The sequence below is a fragment of the Leptinotarsa decemlineata genome, unplaced genomic scaffold, assembly GCF_025532065.1.
Source record: "Leptinotarsa decemlineata unplaced genomic scaffold, Ldec_3_MD MMD2_P_RNA_scaffold_11, whole genome shotgun sequence".
NCBI classification, from domain to species: Eukaryota; Metazoa; Arthropoda; class Insecta; order Coleoptera; family Chrysomelidae; genus Leptinotarsa; species Leptinotarsa decemlineata.
This window is the reverse complement of record NW_027412525.1, coordinates 247,415-268,531: the sequence shown is the minus strand read 5'-3', so window position 1 is coordinate 268,531 and position 21,117 is coordinate 247,415.

Below are 21,117 nucleotides of genomic sequence, written 5' to 3'. Positions count from 1 at the left end.
CAGTTGTCTTGTCATTTACAGCAAATATTGAAAATTGATAGATGAATGGTTGAATGTGAATTTATTTTTTGATTGAGTTAAAAGAGGGTTTATTGACTGATATTTCCAATCATTATGATGTGCAGATTGACTTTTATTGTATTGGATTGGTAGCAGGATGGTTGGTGCGTCTGTTTTGATTGTCTAAGTGAAGTAGGTAAGTATAGATTATACTAAGTCCTTCTATGTCTCTTCTAGAATTCATACTGAGAGGATTTTTGAAAATGTTTGTCATTTCTAGGAACATTCTTTTGTGTACGTTGTTGGATTGGTCTAATATTTTGACATTGTCATATGCAATTTTATGGTCATGGTTGATGGAATGTTGTGCTAAAGTGCAGCTATTTTTGTTGTTTTTTATATCACTTTTGTGGGCTGTGATTCTATCTTTGAGGAGTCTGCCAGTTTGGCCTATGTATATTTGGTTGCATTCTGCACAAGGAATTCCATAAACTATGCCTGAGTTGTGTAGAGTTGGAGTTTTATCTTTTAATTTAGAAAAAATGTTTTTTACTATCACTGTATTTTTTAATGAAATTGTAATGTTTTGGAAAGGTTTGAAAATTTTTTTAATTTTATACGATAATCCTTCGATGTGAGGAATGGAGAAATATTTGGAAGTCACAGCATTGTGTATGGGAAGGGGAGCATCAACCCTACTGGGTTCAGTAAGAGTGGTGGAACGACTGAAGATTAAACTGTTGATTAATTTGGGTGGATATCCACTTGCGATGAATAAGTTTGTAAGTTTTTTGAGATTCTGGTTCCGAAGGGTGGAGTGGCTTGTGAGGATCACTCTGTTTTTCATTCCTAAGACCAGATTGATTTTTTGTTTGTTGTCGTGAAATGATTGGTAATGCAGAAACCTACCTGAAGCGCCAGGTTTGGTGTACCAAGTCGTGATCAACGTATTGTCTTGTCTCCTCATGAGTTTTGTATCGAGAAATGGAACACTGAAGTTCTCATCCTCATTTTCGATGGTAAATTGGAGATGTGGGTCATAGTTATTGAAAATTCGGAGGACCTCTTCGATTCCATCATTCGGAACACTGAGTATTATGTCATCGACATATTTTTTTAAAAACGGTATTTGAAATTGTATGATATTTAAACATGAATTGACTAAGTCATCCATCACGTACTGGGCCAGGATAGCCCTGTGCCCCCTATCCTGGCCCAGTACGTGATGGATGACTTAGTCAATTCATGTTTAAATATCATACAATTTCAAATACCGTTTTTAAAAAAATATGTCGATGACATAATACTCAGTGTTCCGAATGATGGAATCGAAGAGGTCCTCCGAATTTTCAATAACTATGACCCACATCTCCAATTTACCATCGAAAATGAGGATGAGAACTTCAGTGTTCCATTTCTCGATACAAAACTCATGAGGAGACAAGACAATACGTTGATCACGACTTGGTACACCAAACCTGGCGCTTCAGGTAGGTTTCTGCATTACCAATCATTTCACGACAACAAACAAAAAATCAATCTGGTCTTAGGAATGAAAAACAGAGTGATCCTCACAAGCCACTCCACCCTTCGGAACCAGAATCTCAAAAAACTTACAAACTTATTCATCGCAAGTGGATATCCACCCAAATTAATCAACAGTTTAATCTTCAGTCGTTCCACCACTCTTACTGAACCCAGTAGGGTTGATGCTCCCCTTCCCATACACAATGCTGTGACTTCCAAATATTTCTCCATTCCTCACATCGAAGGATTATCGTATAAAATTAAAAAAATTTTCAAACCTTTCCAAAACATTACAATTTCATTAAAAAATACAGTGATAGTAAAAAACATTTTTTCTAAATTAAAAGATAAAACTCCAACTCTACACAACTCAGGCATAGTTTATGGAATTCCTTGTGCAGAATGCAACCAAATATACATAGGCCAAACTGGCAGACTCCTCAAAGATAGAATCACAGCCCACAAAAGTGATATAAAAAACAACAAAAATAGCTGCACTTTAGCACAACATTCCATCAACCATGACCATAAAATTGCATATGACAATGTCAAAATATTAGACCAATCCAACAACGTACACAAAAGAATGTTCCTAGAAATGACAAACATTTTCAAAAATCCTCTCAGTATGAATTCTAGAAGAGACATAGAAGGACTTAGTATAATCTATACTTACCTACTTCACTTAGACAATCAAAACAGACGCACCAACCATCCTGCTACCAATCCAATACAATAAAAGTCAATCTGCACATCATAATGATTGGAAATATCAGTCAATAAACCCTCTTTTAACTCAATCAAAAAATAAATTCACATTCAACCATTCATCTATCAATTTTCAATATTTGCTGTAAATGACAAGACAACTGTTCATTCCTCCAAGATGTTAACCAAAACAAAATTCTATTCAATTTATTTTTAAAAATTCATCACAAATTTCAATTAGCACTTTATTCCTGTCTGATGATAAACTTAGTCACTTTTGCATTCCATACCACAGACATGGATTTTTTCTCCTTTTCCAATAATTTTTGACAAGACAATTGACAGTTGACTTGGACATGTTCCTTTCACAAGATGTATACAAAAAATTTAAAAAAAATTTTATTTTACAACAATCTAATGTTATTAGTGCCATCCACATTTTATTATAATGTTCTCAATTTTAACCTGTTATCCAGTATCATGAGTGTTTCATAAATCATCACAGTTTCATAGTGTTTTAAGAAAATAATTCTTCCCATGCTTGCTTCATATACATAACCTCAACTTTCGTAAGTAAAGTACAACAAATTTTGACAATTGTTAATTTTCATCTTATCATCTAGAGTTCCTGAAGAAGAGTCAATAAAGTCTCGAAAGCTTGAACAGAAAAAAGAGTTCTCATTTTTCTCTGTCTCCGACTGCACACCCGTTTCAATCCCCGTGCTATATATATATATATATATATATATATATATATATATATATATATATATATATATATATATATATATATATATATATATCATAGTGTCTAAAATTAAGGATGAATTGAAAATATTGAATTTACTTATGGGGTACCTATACTCAATAAAAATAAAATTAGAAGTTGCTGAAGAACTAATTTCCACCACGATAACGATGCTGCCCCACTTGAATAACTAAACAAAAATATTCTTGCTAAACATAACTGAAATTTTGAAGAATTTTCCAAAGCTGTGATTAGGAATCGATGTCAGCTGGTTGCTCTTAAATGCTGCATTTTATTCTTGGTGGCAGCAAATATATATTAGAAAAAGCAATTTGATTTCATAACAGTTATATTAGTGTTTTTGAATTGTAGTTATTATACCATACTATAAAATAGTTGGGAAATTATGATTGAAGTGACAATATGGTAATGAAAATAAAATAGTATCTGAAAGCATTCCAATAAAATAATTTCATTAAAACCACAGGAAACAGTTATAAAATAAGCTTGAAATCATTTTATAACTATCATAAAAATCTCGCAGAAAAGTGTTGTAAAACTGCTACATAACAATTTACTTTTATAGGAAAATAACTTTTATAAGTTAGTTGCGAAAACGTTTCTGTGATAATTTCCTGACTATTTTATGATGGTTTTTTAATTTTATTTCATAAAATGAATTGATGGATGTAGCCGTTACTATGTGGTAGGAGATCATGATGAAAAAAGAAATGAAAATTTCTTTGTTTTTTACCACTTTCATTTGTTATAAACTAACAGTTTATTGTATAAGTTTGAAAATGTCCATATAGGACGAAACGGCAGTAATGTTAGTTACAAATAAAAGTGGAAAAAACATAGAAATTTTTATATCTTTTTTCATTATTTCATTAACGTTTCTATGACAAATTTATGAAACACTTTCATTGCCTACAACTGTATTGTGTTCACCGATCATCTGATATGATAAATTAGCATTTTGGAAATAATTATAAAATACTAATGAAATAAAACTGTTGCAACACCATGGAATTATAAAACAACTTTGCTGGTTGGGTAAGTCGGAAAAATTCTTGGTCCCTTACAGATATCTAGGCGTGCGCTGCCTATACTGTTGGAGTTACATGAAGATAATGTACCGTAAGATTATTTAAGTTGAATAGTTCTAAATAAAAGTCAGCGATACTAAATATCTACCTCTTATGTGCTAGCATAAATACAATTGAATTACAATGCACATTCAAGAATACCTGTCAAATTCTTATAGAAATTAACACAATAATTGTCGTTTCAAGCATTCAATATAGATAAACTTTGTCTTTTACACTGAGTAATTTTGACGATTCATTTAAAAGTTATCACGATGAAATCAACTTGACGCAACGCAGTAAACCATTGCGCGTCGCGTCTACTCTGAGACGACGGGGAACGATGCACGGGGGTGAAGGGGCAGTCTAAGCAATGGAGCGCCATCGCCGAGAACGCGACACGAACGCGGGCAAACGTGTGAGGGCAGACGTCATTGAGAGTTTTGCTAGTTTTGCCAAAATTCTTTATAGGTGAAGTAATTCGATTGTCGAAGTAATTCATTACTTAGTGCAGTTGGAATATTTTTTCAGTTACAAATAGTAACAATATTTTTTTATCAACCCAAAACTTCAGGTTCTCAACTTCAAAACTGACAAAATTCACTACTATCTTCGAACCCATATTCCAATCCCTTGGGGGTGGAAATTCCGAATTCATTTTATTTGCGCTCTACAAAGAACCTACCTGCATATTTCAATATTCTAGGTTCAGTAGCTTCGGCTGCTCTGTACGTTAATATAAGTACGTCATCCAATCAATAGGTACCCACTTATACAACCTACCAAATGTGTTATTCCAGGTCATGATCTATCTGTATACCAACTTACAATTTGAATCTGTTGAGCTGTTTAGATGTGAAAAAGTAAAAAAAAATATAAATACATACATTACATTCATTCATCTTCACAAACTTCACGCACGTATAATATTAGTAGAAGTAGGATTATTTTATTCTAGTCTGTCAATTTTTTTTGCTGATGCTATTCAATATTGTATGAGCGGGCACCTATTGATTGACTGACTCTCTAATATTAACGCACAGTCAAAGCTACTGAACCCAGAATCTTGGAATATTCAGGTGGGTTCTTTGTATAGCGTTAATGAGCATCAAAAAAGGGGATCATGACTTTCCACCCCCAAGGGAGAAAAATAGGGGTTTGAAGATTGTATTGAATTTTGTCAGTTTTGAAGTTGGAAACCTGAAGTTTAAGGTTAGTAAAAAAATATTGTAATTATTTGTTCAAAATTGTCTCCCACGAAACTCAATGTGACAAACCAAATTCTACGCTGGCGAAGCCGCTGGTAACAACTAGTATCCAATATTGCCAGAAATTAAGGAGCTACATCTTTGAGTGAAATTTATACTTTCCAAAAAATCTCGTATACGACCAAAAATTGTTTGATAACCTATTGTTGCGTTCTAGGTTTCAGTCTTCGCCAAAGTTTGTTGAGATATGACTCATTTTCTAGAATCAATAATGGAGTAGTTTTTCGAAAGGTTTCGATTCACTGAGACAAACTGTATATTGAAGTAAAACTAGGATGCCAAAAAGGTTTCCTCTGCAAACAATGTTCATTATTATGATCAAACAATGAAAATAATAAAAAAGAACAATAAAAAGGCAAAATATACATGGAATAATGAAGAATATAACTAGTATAGATCCAGATTTGACGAACAGATCACTCTTTCTCTGATATACCTACATTCCTGAAACAACTATTTATGGTTTCAGTGGAAGTAACCGTCATACACAGACAAATGGGAATTGGAAAATCATTAGGGTGCTCGAACAACGTCTACTCTGATCAAGCAGTCGGCAGATGAGCTGACCCTGTCTTATTAATCAAAGACTAATGAAACCACTCGCAAACGACAGGGTCACTTTTTCTGGAGACATTGTTTCCCGCCGGATGGGTGTCACAGGCGTTGTAATATGATAATAACATCTTGATTAATAGTGGGAGGTCGAGGCCATCGCCACGCTCGAACTTTGCCTATTTGTTAATGTTGTCAGGTTAGCATAGTAGCTCTCTGGGTTATAATAAAACTGCTCTCAAGGCTCGGAGTGAGCTCATAAATAAAAATGCCGGCAACTTTAACGGAAGATTCTTTTTAAAGGGTTGTGAGATATACCAGGTGTAGGACTTCTGTCTGCAATGGGGAAGGTTTCAGGATTTTGAAATTTTGTCAACCAATAATGTATCGAAATTGGATCTCACGACTTTTTTATTCTTCATTGTACAACGCGAATTGGTAGGAAATAAGGTATTGAAGAATTCGTGTGACCATTTGATATTGGTATTATTATCATAATTACTATAGATCGCCAGTTTTGAATGAAAAAAAAGTTTATTTTCATTCTCACATGCATCAAATTCGTACGAACTTCGTTGCATATTTTTTACAATTTTTATAAAGCGGTCTCGCTTTATAAGACCATTCTCAAGTAACTTGTTACTTTCAGATAATAAACTTAGTAGATATTAGACAAAAGTTATTTCTTTCATTCTATATTCAATATGAATTTCTACAACATAAATAGGTCATCAATCAAACAAACCTGGTGAACGCGGTGGATGAGGCATGGTTACGGTATTGTTTTACTAACTAGCAATGACTAGAAAAGCAATTATGGCAAAAGCCATTATTATAATTATGGCAAAAGCCATAATTGCTTTTCTACAATACCAGTCATTTTCTTCGTATTGTTTCGTATTCTGAATCACTTCTGGATCCTCGTTAAGTTATGCAACCTTCTACTGCCGGTTAAGATGTGCCTCCGTGGACTTTTGTAACATTTGTAGACACGTGAGGCGTGTGAGACCCCAATATGATTCTTCTGTTAAAATTACCATTTGTTTGAATTCTAACATAATTATATACTGTAATATCTCTTTTTGCAATGAAATAATTTTCAATTTACCCAAACGAGCAATAAATCGTTATATTCCGTCTTTACCAAAACAATGGATTCTTTCAATGGAAAAAAGTATAGATTTATTCGAAGAAGTATTTTGCACATAAAACGACTAAATAAATATCAAATTGCTGGTTCGAACAGATAATAAAACATCATAAAATTGAGATAAAAAATATTATCGAAAATCATAAAAAAAAAGTTACAGGTCACCAACATTTGCCATTTCTACGCAAGATTTGTAGTACATTTCTGCATGGTTCAGACGTGTGAATTCAATGCATTTGTCAAAAAATGTGTATTGTATTTCGATTACGGGCACGATGGTAATCTTGATACCTTCCTTGACCATTTTGTTTAAGTTATTTGGGTGGAGGTTCGACAGTTTCGTCTCTGATCTTCGTAATTCGGATAGTTACTAACTATGCTAACATTATCGCTCGTTTCATTACCATCAGATTCGTCAATTTCATCATCACTTTCTATTTCATCCCATGAGGACTGAAGACGGGCCATTTCTCGCTCATAATCACCTATTTTTATCGAATAATCTGAAATACTACTCGATTTAGTTTTCTTTGAATGCGCACGATTTTGGAACGTATACCGGGTGTCCCACATTTTATGTGACAGGCAATATTTGGTTTGTTGAAGGAGATACACAAAAATGTTTCATACAAAAGTTTTAGGAGTTCATGAGAGCTATATTTTGATATAATTTTTAAATATACAGGGTGTTTAGTGTAGGTGCTACAGACCAAAATTCCATTTTTTAAAATAGAACGCCCTGTATATCATTACATATTCAGATGCTACGTTGAATTCTGATATCATTTCATGTTTGGTTTTTGAAATTCGGTTACGGCGTTGTTGGGTTATTGCACTTTTCCTTAAATATAAAGTTTCAAAAAAACTTATTTACTCGTACACGAATCCAGTCTATATCTTTTATTAAAGTGAACTAGACTACTACTGAATACAAACCATTATTCTCACCTCTACGATACGATATCGATATCAGTTGAATATAATATTGAAATTCTTGAGAATGTGACTAACTTGAGGGTGAATTGCATTATATTGCACAATTTCATCAAGTAGCTTATGCTTGTTGATGCCATAGTAACAAATGTTGTTGAATTGTATCTACTTGTCAGTTCGATTCAATGATTCTTTGCAAAACAGTAACTGTGTTCTTTGTGCGAAAACTCCAGTATGCCTTTCGCGTTTAGTCCAAGTGATTGCATTGATATGTTAATAATTTTTGGGGAATGTCAGAAAAACCGCCGTCAAGCACAACGTCTATACCAAGAACGTTTTCCAGACAGACCCATTCCGTCACGAATGACTTTTTCGAGAGTTGTAGAAAAATTGCGAACTGGGTCATTTCCTTCTACTATAAAGCATCGTCATCATACGAGATCTGTTAGAACTGAAGATTTAGAGATCAATGTGTTGGCTTATATTATTATTCATCCACATGTTTCTATCCGTACTCTTGCAGAAGAAGTCGGTGTGAGTAAATCTAATGTACAGAAAATTCTGAAAGAAAATAAATACCACCCATTCAAAATTCAGTTGGTACAAGGTTTGAAACCCACAAACTTTGAACGACGACCTGAATTCATTGCTTGTATTCAGGTAATATTACATGAAAGTCCTAACATATTCAGTCAAATTTTGTGGAGCGATGAATCGCGATTCCACAATAATGGAGTTGTAAATCGACATAACAGTCACTATTGGTCTCAAGAAAATCTTCACTGGGTCCGCGAAAGTAATTTTCAAACTACTTGGGGTATTAATGTATGGTGTGGATTGTTCAATGGCCGCATCATAGGACCTTACTTTTTCAATGAAAATCTCAATGGATTGCGATATTTACATTTTCTAGAAAATGATTTGATCCAGTTGATGGAAGATATTCCCGTAGCAGAACGACAAGGAATTTGGTGGCAACAAGATGGTGCTCCTCCTCACAATTCACAGGTTGTTACTGAATATCTGGATAGAACGTACCCAAATAGATGGATTGGTAATAAGGGTCCAAATCGGTGGCCGGCTCGTTCCCCAGATTTATCATCGCTTGATTTTTTCCTATGGGATTATTTATAAGATATTGTTTTCACTACTCCCCCTTTGAATGTGGATGATCTGAAAATGAAAATTCGACTAGCGTGCAGTGATATTACGCCTGATATTTAAGAGCGACTTGTACGAGAGAAGTGATTCGACGTTTCGAAGCCTGTATAATATCTAATGGGCATCACTTTGAACAATTTTCATGACTTATTTCTAGGTACCTACCATTCTTATGAAATGATTTATCAAGTTATATTATTTACATTGTTATTAATTAAAGATTTGTTTTCGAATACACCTCTTTCAATTTCGCAATTGTTTCATATTCAAAATGATTCCTGACTGAATTCCACAATTCAAAATTGAAACCATTACTTCGAACACCCAAAATTTTGACTAATTTTCATGTGATCTGATGCAGAGAGAATAATTGTATGAGATATTTTAAAAAATAATAGTCGTTCTCAAGATGATATACAGGGCGTTCTATTTTAAAAAATGGAATTTTGGTCTGTAGCACCTACACCAAACACCCTGTATATTCAAAAATTATATCAAAATATAGCTCTCATGAACTCCTAAAACTTTTGTATGAAACATTTTTGTGTATCTCCTTCAACAAACCATATATTGCCTGTCACATAAAATGTGGGACACCCGGTAGAGCACGTGGGGTTTCGTGCACCCCAGTCGCTTAAGAACAGGTCTGGGGAGCCAATTTCGAAAAGTTATATGGAAGCTGGGTTAATCCAAATGGAATAACGATTACGAGACAAGTGTGCTGTCGTCAGCAAAGCGATATATTGGATATATGGTTTTTTTCAAGAAGTCGTTGATATACAATAAGAATAGGGATTGGAGACAATATGAATTCCTGGAAAACACCAGCGTTGATGGTGAAAGTATTCGAGAGATATAAATCGACGGTCACTTGCAGGAAACGTTTTTTCAGGAAGCTGAAGAGCCATACACAAGCCACAGCATCAAAATTAGCTCAGCAAACTCTCATGCTACCACACACGGTCGAAGGCCTTAGAAATATCAAGCGCAACAGCTCTTGATTCTCCATGTTTTTCGATTGCGGTATTCCAAATATGGGTGACATACGATAGAAGGTCGCCTGTTGATCTTTTGTTTCCGGAAGCCATACTGTTGATCGCTCAAGATGTTAAAGCCTTCCGAATATTTGAGGATATGGTGGTTTACGACTTTCTTCATGTTTTTTGATATCACTGATAGCAAAGCGACTAGGGTATAGATGTTTGAAAGATTTTTTGTCTTTTTCGGGAATAGGCTGAATGCGAACAACAAGAAGAAAAACTCCTTTCTTATAAGACCAGTTGAAAAGTCTGAAAAATACTGGTGCGAGTTCATTTCAGCACTTTTTAAGTACGATGACGGGCACTTCATCAGGGCCAGATGCCTTGTTGATATTGAGCAGTTTCAATATTCGCCTGACTACACGCTGTCGGAAAGAGATTTCCGGCATTGTGGATTCTAGTGTGGGAGTGAATCAAATCAAATCAAATCACTTTATTCATCCTGTAGAACTTACAAAGTTATAGGATAGGTCAAATAGCATTTGTACATATACATAAGATAATTAAACCAAACATACTTGAAAGATAGTCATATGCATACAAAACATATCGACTTCATTCAACTCCAGCTTCAATAAATTAATGTAATAGATTACAGAAGATTGAGAAATTCATCTGTAGTATAAAAATTTTGTTCTGATAAAAATCTTTCAAGGATGGTTTTGAAAACCTGAATTCTATCGGTAAGTAGTTTTCAATGAGTCGGGCAGTTTGTTATAAAGTTTCAGCCCCAAGTAAGAAGGTGAGTTGGGGGTTATATCATATTTGACAGGATTTATGTAAAAATCATTTCACTTTCTTGTATTCACATTATGGTAAGATGAAATGCGATCATATTTCGACCTATTAGTGTGAATGAATACACACATTTCAAAAATGAAAATATCCGGGAAATTTAAAATTTTCAAATGTTTGAATAGATCTCTGCAGAAGGTTCTCTGATTAACACCTGCCAAAATCCGTATAATTTGTTTTGGGGCAATAAATACATTTGGAGCCAATGAAAAGCTTCCCCAAAGACAAATGCCATATCTGATTATAGATTCTATATGTGCATAGTAGAATCTAGAATCAGATATAGCATTTGTCTTTGGGGAAGCTCTTCATTGGAATAGTGGGTGGTGCCTTTCCCAGAAAATCGACTGCGGAGTGGAACGCAAATGGTTCAGCTGGTAGATCTGCTTTTTCTATAACTGTTATTGCAATTAAAGCATCCGCTTGTATTAGTAATGGAATTGTGGATTTTGTAAAGCTCTGATTGAAAGCTTTAGCTACCGATCAGAAGAATCTAGACCCGTTGGGATAGGCAAGCAGTTTATCTATAATTGACTGATCATGAAGTAATTTGCTTTCATCTATCCTAAGTTTGTAGCTGTTGAGAGCATTAACAAAGCTAGTTCGGTTTTTGGCACTGGAATTTTTGCGCCACTGGCGGTAGGCGAGATCTGGCGGCGACAGCTTTCTCGCAATTTTTGTTGAATCAAGGTTTGCCATTAGAAGGCCGTTTCATTGGAGGAGGAATATATGCATCCATGGATACAATAAAAACAATAATTTGAATGTTTCTTTATACTCACCAATCAATTACGTGTCTACCTGCTCCAGATACTATGACAACTCTCCGGCACGGGGTTAACAGACACATATTTTCTTTTCCATAAGAATGTTATATTTCCTCTATGAATGATACTGAAAAAAGAAATAGTTTGTTTTAAGAGGCTATAAAAACACAAGCTATTGATATGGAAATGTCATTGACGAATTATAAAACAAAAATTCAAAAGACTTCTGACCCCGGTCTCCCCTTCTTGTTTATATTCCGAACGAGGTGATATTAAACAATTCCTACCTACCGGACTTATAAAGTAAAATACTATTTCATAATTCGATTACAAACAGCGATCAATATTCCACTTTCATCTACTTTCAATAATTTCCCCACAGTACCTTCCAGTAGCCATTTTGGATTACGCTTTTGTCTCTCAAACTCCAGTTTTTTATCAAACTTTCTTGCTCATGGCTCAATAACAATCGAGGATCTACGGGAAAAACTTCGTCAACAAACTCAATTAAGGCACCTAAGTATAAGTGAAGCAATTGAAGTCTGATAAAAGAAGAGGAAAATAAATCACTAATTTGTTTGGGTGAATACGAATGGGGTGTGACAAAAGAGATTTCGGCCCTTCTTCCACTCTGAAGTTTCTTTATGAGTTCTTGGATATTCGGAAACACTTCACTTTTTTCTGAATTTATATGGTGGTCTTTTTCAAATTCGCGACATCTATGATAATATCCAAGATTGCGAAGGCGGTCTATGTAATTACTTCTTCACATTCGAACATGGAACGTAAATTGGAAAATTCAATTATTTTCAAAATTTGTCTTATCAGACAATTATATTCCAAACTAGCTGGTGCATTTAGCTTCGTTAACGTGGTATTGAGTTTTTGAGTTCCAAAATTTTCGAAAAAATTCTCATATACTTTATTATTTATATGATTTATAAAAAATCAATAGCCAAATCAACTGAACAGAATTTTTTGCTAACAAACGTTTGACTTGATTCTTTATATTAACGTCACTTCATTATTTATGAATCGACTGAAATGAGTCGAAAAAAAAATTTTCACTTTTATTGCAAGAACAAAACACAACAATACAGAAAAAGTTTCAAGTCGCTCTGAGGCGCCAGTGCGAAAGTTGCGATTCACGTTGGATTCAAATCGTTGGTGATTAAATTAATTTGGAAAACATTCTCAGAAAGTTTATTCCATATAAACGCAGTCATCCAAATGAAGGAGTTATTGAATTGTGAAGTTTGAGGTATACTGAGTTGATCCTCAGAAAGATGAGCAGCCATATTCCGTCGCTCATTTCTGATATATATCATTGTTGGTGGGATCAAATGTACCAAGTCACTTGAACACCTCCCGTGAAAGTATCTTCAGAAGAGAGACAAATCTCCAATCTTTCTTCGATGTTCCTGACTATCAAGGTTGCAAGTGATGTTTGGGTCTCCAATCAGGTGGATGGTTTCTTTTCTGGATGAAATCCAGCAACTTCAGGGTAAGCTCAGGAGCAAAGCTCCTTACATGAGAACAATACTCCAAGAAGGTCTAATCTGAGCTGTATAAAGCAATACAAATTTCTGAGGTGTGTACAGTTTTTTGATTCGAAACAGTGTTCCAAGCTTCTCGGAAGCAGATTTTGCAATTCCAGCGACATAATCGTGGCAAGACATAATGGTGTCAATTTTAACCCTCAACAAACTCATCGAAGCAGAAAGCGGAATTGTCTGTTCTGACATCATTATATCCGGTTCGGAGACTTTTATCTTTCTGGAGAAAACCGATGCCGGAATTTTCGTGGCACTGAATTGAACTTGGTTATTTTGAGCCCAATACGAAATCACCTCTAGATCCTCATTAAGAAATGCAACCCCCTGCTGCTGATGCATTCTCGTTCGATATCCTGGAATCCAAATGGAATGACGAGACAAGTGTGCTGTCATCAGCAAAGACACGCCAGATGAAGCCATTGTATGGCGAAACACGTGTTGCGTTTTTGTAAAACAATTTAGTGAAAATCTCACAATAAGGTGTTTTTGGAATACATCAGCAAAGCAATATTTTGGATTTTTTTATTTCATTCAATAAGTAGTTGATATACTATAAAAAGAGGATTTAAGACAATATGGATCCCTGAGGAACACCAGCATTGATGGTGAAAGTATTCGAGAGATACCCGTCAACGGCCACTCGCAGGGAACGTTCTTTCGGGAAACTGAATTGAAAATATTATATGCTATAAAAATTTTGAGAATTCTAACCTATCAAGAGAGAAGATTTTACATTTACTGACCCTTGAGATGGAGCAAATATACGAGGGCAAAATGCACAGATAAATGCATACTCTGTTAAAAAAAATATAAAAATGTAATCAACTTACTGATTCGTCTGTCTGTCTGTTTAAAATTTGTTTTTCCGTTAATCGGCTGTCGCCCCCATACGAACAACTCTCAGAAGTTAAGAAACTTGTGCGAGCTAAGGACTAACGAGGTCTTACCTTTTAACGTGTGATTCCTAACTGATGGCTTGATAGTGTTTTTTTTATTTTTGATTATTCAAAAAATATATTTATTTACAACACAGGTTACGTATACTGTACGTATAGGTATACACTATAGGTATCCGAGCTCAGTGTGGCGAGAGAGATAGTGTAACGTCGAACCAGTGGGAAAATTATTGATAGAAACAAACACTGGTCACACTTTGTATAATACCTTCTACTCTCGACTTGTGTATCGAAGCACAGAGAAACACATAAACCATTGAATCATCCCAAAAACAAATACCGTTCGATATCGCAAATATGATTCAATGTCTTAGCTTTCCATGACCGACGGTGGTTCGAAAAAATATTCCTCATCGGTTGATTGATTCTTACATGGTCTTCCTGACAAGGGCAAAGCTCTCGGCGCCTTTTTTACACGAAGAAGAATCTGCAGAGCGCAATCAATGCTTGAATTGCAATGGAAAATTGTATTCACCAAATCAGGAAAAGACCTCAGTTTTTCTCTGCCTTCAATTTTTTCGATTATTATGCCTTCACCTGAAAATTCTCTCATAAGATATTCCAGGGATGATTGAATCGGAGTCGCAAAATGTCGTCGATATAAACTAGGGCAATTGAATCTTCCAAATTACCGAGGACAAAGTTAACCGCTCTCTGAAATATAGCCGGTGTATTGGCAAGCCCGAACGGTATCCGCAGATATCCAAAGTGGCGTCCTCTCGCCAGGCCAACAATCGGCATCACTGCCCTCATATCGTTCGTGCAGAATATTCAATATGATATGAGCTATGTCTAACGTAGCGTCGTTTTATTGTCCAGATCATTCAAATCAGGCAAAAATAAGTTGGTAATCATTGACCTCCTCAAAAGAATATGGACCAATGACGCCAACAGCCCAAAATCCACTCCAAACAGTGACTTTTTCGGGATGCATTGAACGCTCTCGCATTGGTATCGTCTCAAATTCAACAATACTGTTCGTTCCATACCCATTCTTAAAGAAATGGGCCTCATCGCCTGAACATGATTATTATTTGATGAAAATTAGGGTTTGTCAACCCTCCACATGCCATCAACTGCTCCTACACATTCTCAGACACATCGGCGATATTCTAATATGACGAATAACCAGTCCGTGCAAAGGTTATTGTTGAATCATCTGAAAATGGAATTTCTAACAGGTGATGATCGACTGTATTGCCAAACATGCGCCAAACTAACTGACTGTTATAAGGAAACAAGTATAGTTGAGGCACCAGTGAATCTAATAATAACACTGATGATCTTCAAACAAGACTCAACCTCTGACGGCAGCAAGAAACTCTTTCGAAGGTTCTGAATAGATGAACATTTTTATCTAGCACTATTATAATATTCATGCAGTCATTGTTCCTGGCGTTGAATTTGGTCATTTTTACGCCTTGGTCAAAGACGAAACAGACCGGTTTGAGTTCGACGATAGTCGTGTCACGAAGTGCTCTGGCGATGTATTGAATTTATTGGAGCCTCTGGAGACACGCTACATTTTGTTTTATGAGAGAGAGGACATTGGCAGATCGAGATCTTCAGATGATGTGGTGCTGCAGGTTTTTCCAGGTTTTCCTGCAGCTGAAAAAGCAAATGCGCCACTGGAATCAATAAAGTCGCCCCGGAGCGCCAATTAATTTTTATTATTGTTTTCATTTTTATCGTTGTGTTACAATAATCATTATATTCACCTTACTATTACATAAGGACACATTGTATAGTTTATGTAAGACTAGTAGATGAGGCAATACGTGAAACTAATTTTATATAGTTTGTAATATTTCAATTATTAGATTTTCCTGACTATTACATAGGGACGCATTATAAAATTGATCCAAGACAAGTAGATAAGGCAAATTATAAAATTAATTTAAGACACTCAGACCCAGGTACCTGTATCAGGTATCTATGGTATAAATAGGGATAGCTTTGTAACTATGATTAGTTCGATCTTCCTCTCGAAGATGATCACTTGGTGATCGAAACACGTGTCGAGGTGTTAAAATAATGTTTTGATGTTGGGAAAAAACTCCAGTAATGTTCATTACTACACCAAAGGTTTCAAACAGTGCATCACAAGTAGAGTGGACTCAAATTCATCCACCATATAGCGAATAGTCCTTTCGGTAGGACTAGTATGGCGACCGTAAAATGGGTGGAGCACGCGGTACCTTGCCCGAACAGAGCACCCACTTTGATAAAACAATTTTATCATTTGCACGTGTTGTTAAATGTTATATCCATCCACGGTGATTTGGTAAAATAGATTGAATGAATATCAACTAGTTTGACAGATGTAGTTTCGACAAGATGGCCGTCATCAACCGTCAACGTTTGGAAGTGCCTGTTGGAAGACCCTGTATAATTCAATGTTCATATTGAAGTAGTTGTTTCGAAAGTATTTGTTTTCGTGTAATCCAATGTTTATAAGGAGGTAGTTGTTTCGACAGAACTTTCCTTTCCATTTTGTGTCTGAAACTTACTCCTTCGCATGGTCTCCACATCTTTGTGAATAGTTTATTTTGAAGTATATTGATTCATTTCTTTCTTTAGGAGATTCTCACTATAATTTTTTCATAAAGAAGTAGAGAACCAAAACTTTTCTTCCACTAGAATAAATTTTGTTCCGAAACATCGTCCATCCTGTGTTAAATAATCACTCCTGCCAGCTTTCGAAAATAATTTTCTGTTTCAGGCACAATTTTATACATGGAAGGGAAGTGAATGACAAGCCACCGATAAGAGACACTGATTTCGTTTCAGTTTTGTAATCAAGAGAGGCGACCTTCGCATCCCCTGTCAACCCCCCGGCAACCCATCACTCTTCGATTCCATTGTTGGAGCAGGCTCTGTTGAATGTGATAACCGACCGATCGAGAGCCAGACACCGCTTCAACCGGTTATAGAGCTACCGATGATAATCTCTATCATTACTCATTTGTTCCGGAGTGGCTGGACCGTGTCGACACACGCAAAACGTCAGCCCGAATACAATTTATACGGCCCAACAATGGCATTTGTCAATACCAAATCTCTGTAGCGGGTGGGGCGCAATGATATGTGGCCCGAACGCGTGACGAGGACACGGACAAAAAGCGAAGGGTTTCGATCGGATTGTTTGGCAGAATTTATGAATTTTTCGATTGGTTCGCAGGTTCGCTTCATTCCCGCTTGTTGCAGTCAATCACTTTATATTTGCTCGGGTGGATTTTGTGTACATTTCGATTTCATGTCAAAATATTCGGTATGCAACTGGTCTCTATTGAAATTATTCAGTACACTATCTTGGATCATATAATTGGTGTGATACCTGATGAGAATTCCCAACGTATTTAGGTATTTGAGTTCAAAAAACCGTAACATGGTTTTCTGAACTGTGTAGGTATGTGACATTTTTCATTATGTGATACATTCATTAGGCGTATTCTTACTAACTATATTTCACCTTAGTGCTTTCTACGGAAGAACAATTTGAACAATATGGCTTTCTACTTATTCAATAACAAATAACTTGAGTGTTCAGGGTGTAACTAAATAAGTGTAAAACATTCAAGAAGGTGATTCCTCATCGAAAAAAAGATAGGATCTCTCATATAAAGAAATTTCATTGGAGCATCCCTAGTTAAGATACAGGCCCTTAAAAGGGGTAAATACAATTTGTATAACAATTTTTTTCACAAGCAATAAAAAAGTTACAATATTGAAATCAACCTGACGTTTTGCACTTCCAAAAAGACACTTAGCCAGAAATTTATTTGGTTCAACCCATGATTGTAAGGGGTGGAAAACGCAACCCATAAAATTTATTTCTAATGTAACTTTTTGTCTTATTATTTGTTTACCATTTAAAAATTTATTTTCGATAACCTGTTTCATTCTAAACAAAGAATATCTCTTGGGTTTTTTGCCCAAAATAAACCAGTTCGCAGCAAAAAATTATTTTACGAACAACTACAGAGATACATCGTCATAAATGCGAACTGGATTTATTGTTATTTTGTAGTTAGTACTTGCATTAAACGATTAAAGGGTAATGAACAAAACTAATTTATCAATAACAAAACAAACATGTAGAAATCAATACGGAAAAGCTGAAAGAAAACCAACTAATGCAAAAAGAAAAGCGGGTATCTTCGATAAAAAAACATACCATTTGATGAAAGTATGGTTGAAGAAGAACTATCTTCCATGGTATGTCCCAATGAAGCTCGTTTCAAGGAATATACAGGGTGTTTCCTAACTACGATACGAAACTTCAGCGGGTGATTCGTTAGGTCGTTAAAAAAAAAATTGCTATGAATATATGTCAGGAGTTCATTTCTTCCTTTCTGAAATACAGGGCGTTGCATTTCAAATAAAAACGATATCCATAAAATCTCATAAATATCCTCACACCGATTTGGCTGAAATTTGCTAGAGCTATTTGAAATGAATAGACTCTTATTTATCCTGAACTAAATTGGAATTATCAGGTCCAGTGGCGTCTCAGTGGGCATCACAGCCAACAATATGGAAAAAAAGTCATTGAATTTTTGTTGATATTTTTTTAGATTAAGCAACCAGAAATATAACTTTTTTGTTACCTATGTTTTCTTAAAATCAAGCTCTGTTTTGAAGGAAAAAATCACTTCGAAAAACCATTCATAGACAACATAAAATGAAAACCGATAAAAAATAATAAACAATTTCGACCTTGAAGTAAGCGAGCAAAATTTCCACTTTCTGATAGAATACATAACTGCAATTGATTTGTTATTGATTGTCTAACACGTTCAAAAAATACCTTATGAACTTGCATATATTAATTATTCGATTCCTGAAGTCATTCACATCTGATACAGAAATTTCATGTACTAGTACCGGCTCTTCTAACAAAATAGGTGAATGATCTCGCACCTGTTAATCTTGCTGGTAGAAAAAATTGGCCAATTAGTTAGTCACCAATCATTCCTACACGAACGTTCAGCGAGAATTGTTGCTGAAAATGACTTTCCCAAATAACGTGGGGATTTTCGTCGGACCAAAAATGGTAATTATGAAAGTTAAAAACAGCATCTCGTGAAAAATTTGCATCGTCAGTGAATGAAGTATTTGATGAAAAATTATTATTTTGTGCCACCGTATGAACCAACCATCTACAAAAAATTAATCTTGGGTGACAGGCACGACCTCGGACCCGCTGAGAGAGGTATGAGAGGTATGAGAGGTTTCTTTTTGAAACTGTCCTTACTATTTTTGAACTGACTTCCAGCTGCAGTTCAATCTTTCTTGTACTATTTGAAGGATCTTTTTCTATCGCATCATGTTCAGGCATCATGTTCAGGCGTTGTTACAGTTTCTAGTCTTCCATCACCTGCATTTTTATTGAAACTGCCAGTATCACATAATTTTGCAAGCGTTCTAAATATTTCAGGGTATGTTACTATGTTAAGATATGTGTCCTGGTAAATTCTCCGTGCCTTTTCCGCATTTCATATATCCATCAATAAAGTACATGTCAGCCATTTCAGCGTTAGTATAATTATTCATGAAGGAATCACTGCTAATTGGTTACTCTGATTTTCACTGATATGACAAAATTGTCACTGTAAGGTGGCCTCAAAAGCAGGTATTCATAATATGTGAAGTGGCTTCAATTTTTTGCTTAAGAACAAAGCTAGATATGAGGAAAACGCATAAACGAAAAAGCTGTATTTTTTGGTGAGTCATCTAAACAATGAAAAACTACAACAAGTTAGTAGCGTACTTTTTTAAAAATATTCTGATGCGCCCTGAGACGCCACTGGATCTTATAATTTCAATCCAGCTAGGGCTGAATAAGCACCCTATAACTTCAAAAAACTGTAGCAAATTTTAACCAAATCGTCAACGCCCTATTTCTCAGAAACTAAACTACCGAACGATTACCGTACTTAGGAAACATCCTCTATAGTCGGCAAGATGGCAAGGAAAGAAAATATCATTATTGTGTCTGCCCCCTTAACATTGCGAACGTTATCAATTCGGGCTCAATCGAGGGGTATCATTGCAAAAAGATGCACCATATTGAAAATGAAAAAATGTCAAAATACTCTTCAAGGTCTTCATGATTTGACGATTACGAAAATGTATTGAACATCTTATGAAAGAAGAGGACAACAGGTGGAAACTAGATCATTTAGTTCAGAAAATTGTAGAACCTTCAATCATAACATTCGACGAAGATGTATCGGACTCATATGATGAAAACACATTATATTTGCTTCTACCTAATATTTTCTCGAGTTAGCATACCTTTTCATTATTATGTAAATGTAGTGAATTGAAATGTTATAACAATTATATTTGTATACGAATGAATAAACGCAGTTTTCAGTTTCAACAGAAATATTGATTAACTATCCAAACGCACATCACTGCATGTTGGAAAAGACCCGAACGCTCATGAAATATTTTGTTTGCAAACGTTTGCGTGAACCGGGTGAAGTATTATAAACTCGCCTATACCAGCTGTGGCAAAAAATAACGAAATCACAAAATTTTGTGTGAGCAATTTATTAGCGTTTTGCTCCCATACTGAGCATTCATTACTTTCTACTTTCTAGTTATGAGTGCAGTAATGGGTGATTTCTGAAGAAGAACAGGCAAATAAGTTGGCAACACTAGTGCTTGAGAACTGTAGCTGGTCGTGAGAAACCGTTCGCGGATTTGGGATCAGCACTCTAAAACAACCAAACTTCTCCGCGTCAGATCAATTCGTTTTTGTTGCTCAATGTTCTTCAGTTATTTGTCTCAATGAGCTGAACATTAATAAAATTGATTGAAATAGGACGGAAAATATTTACATAGAAAAATACTAACA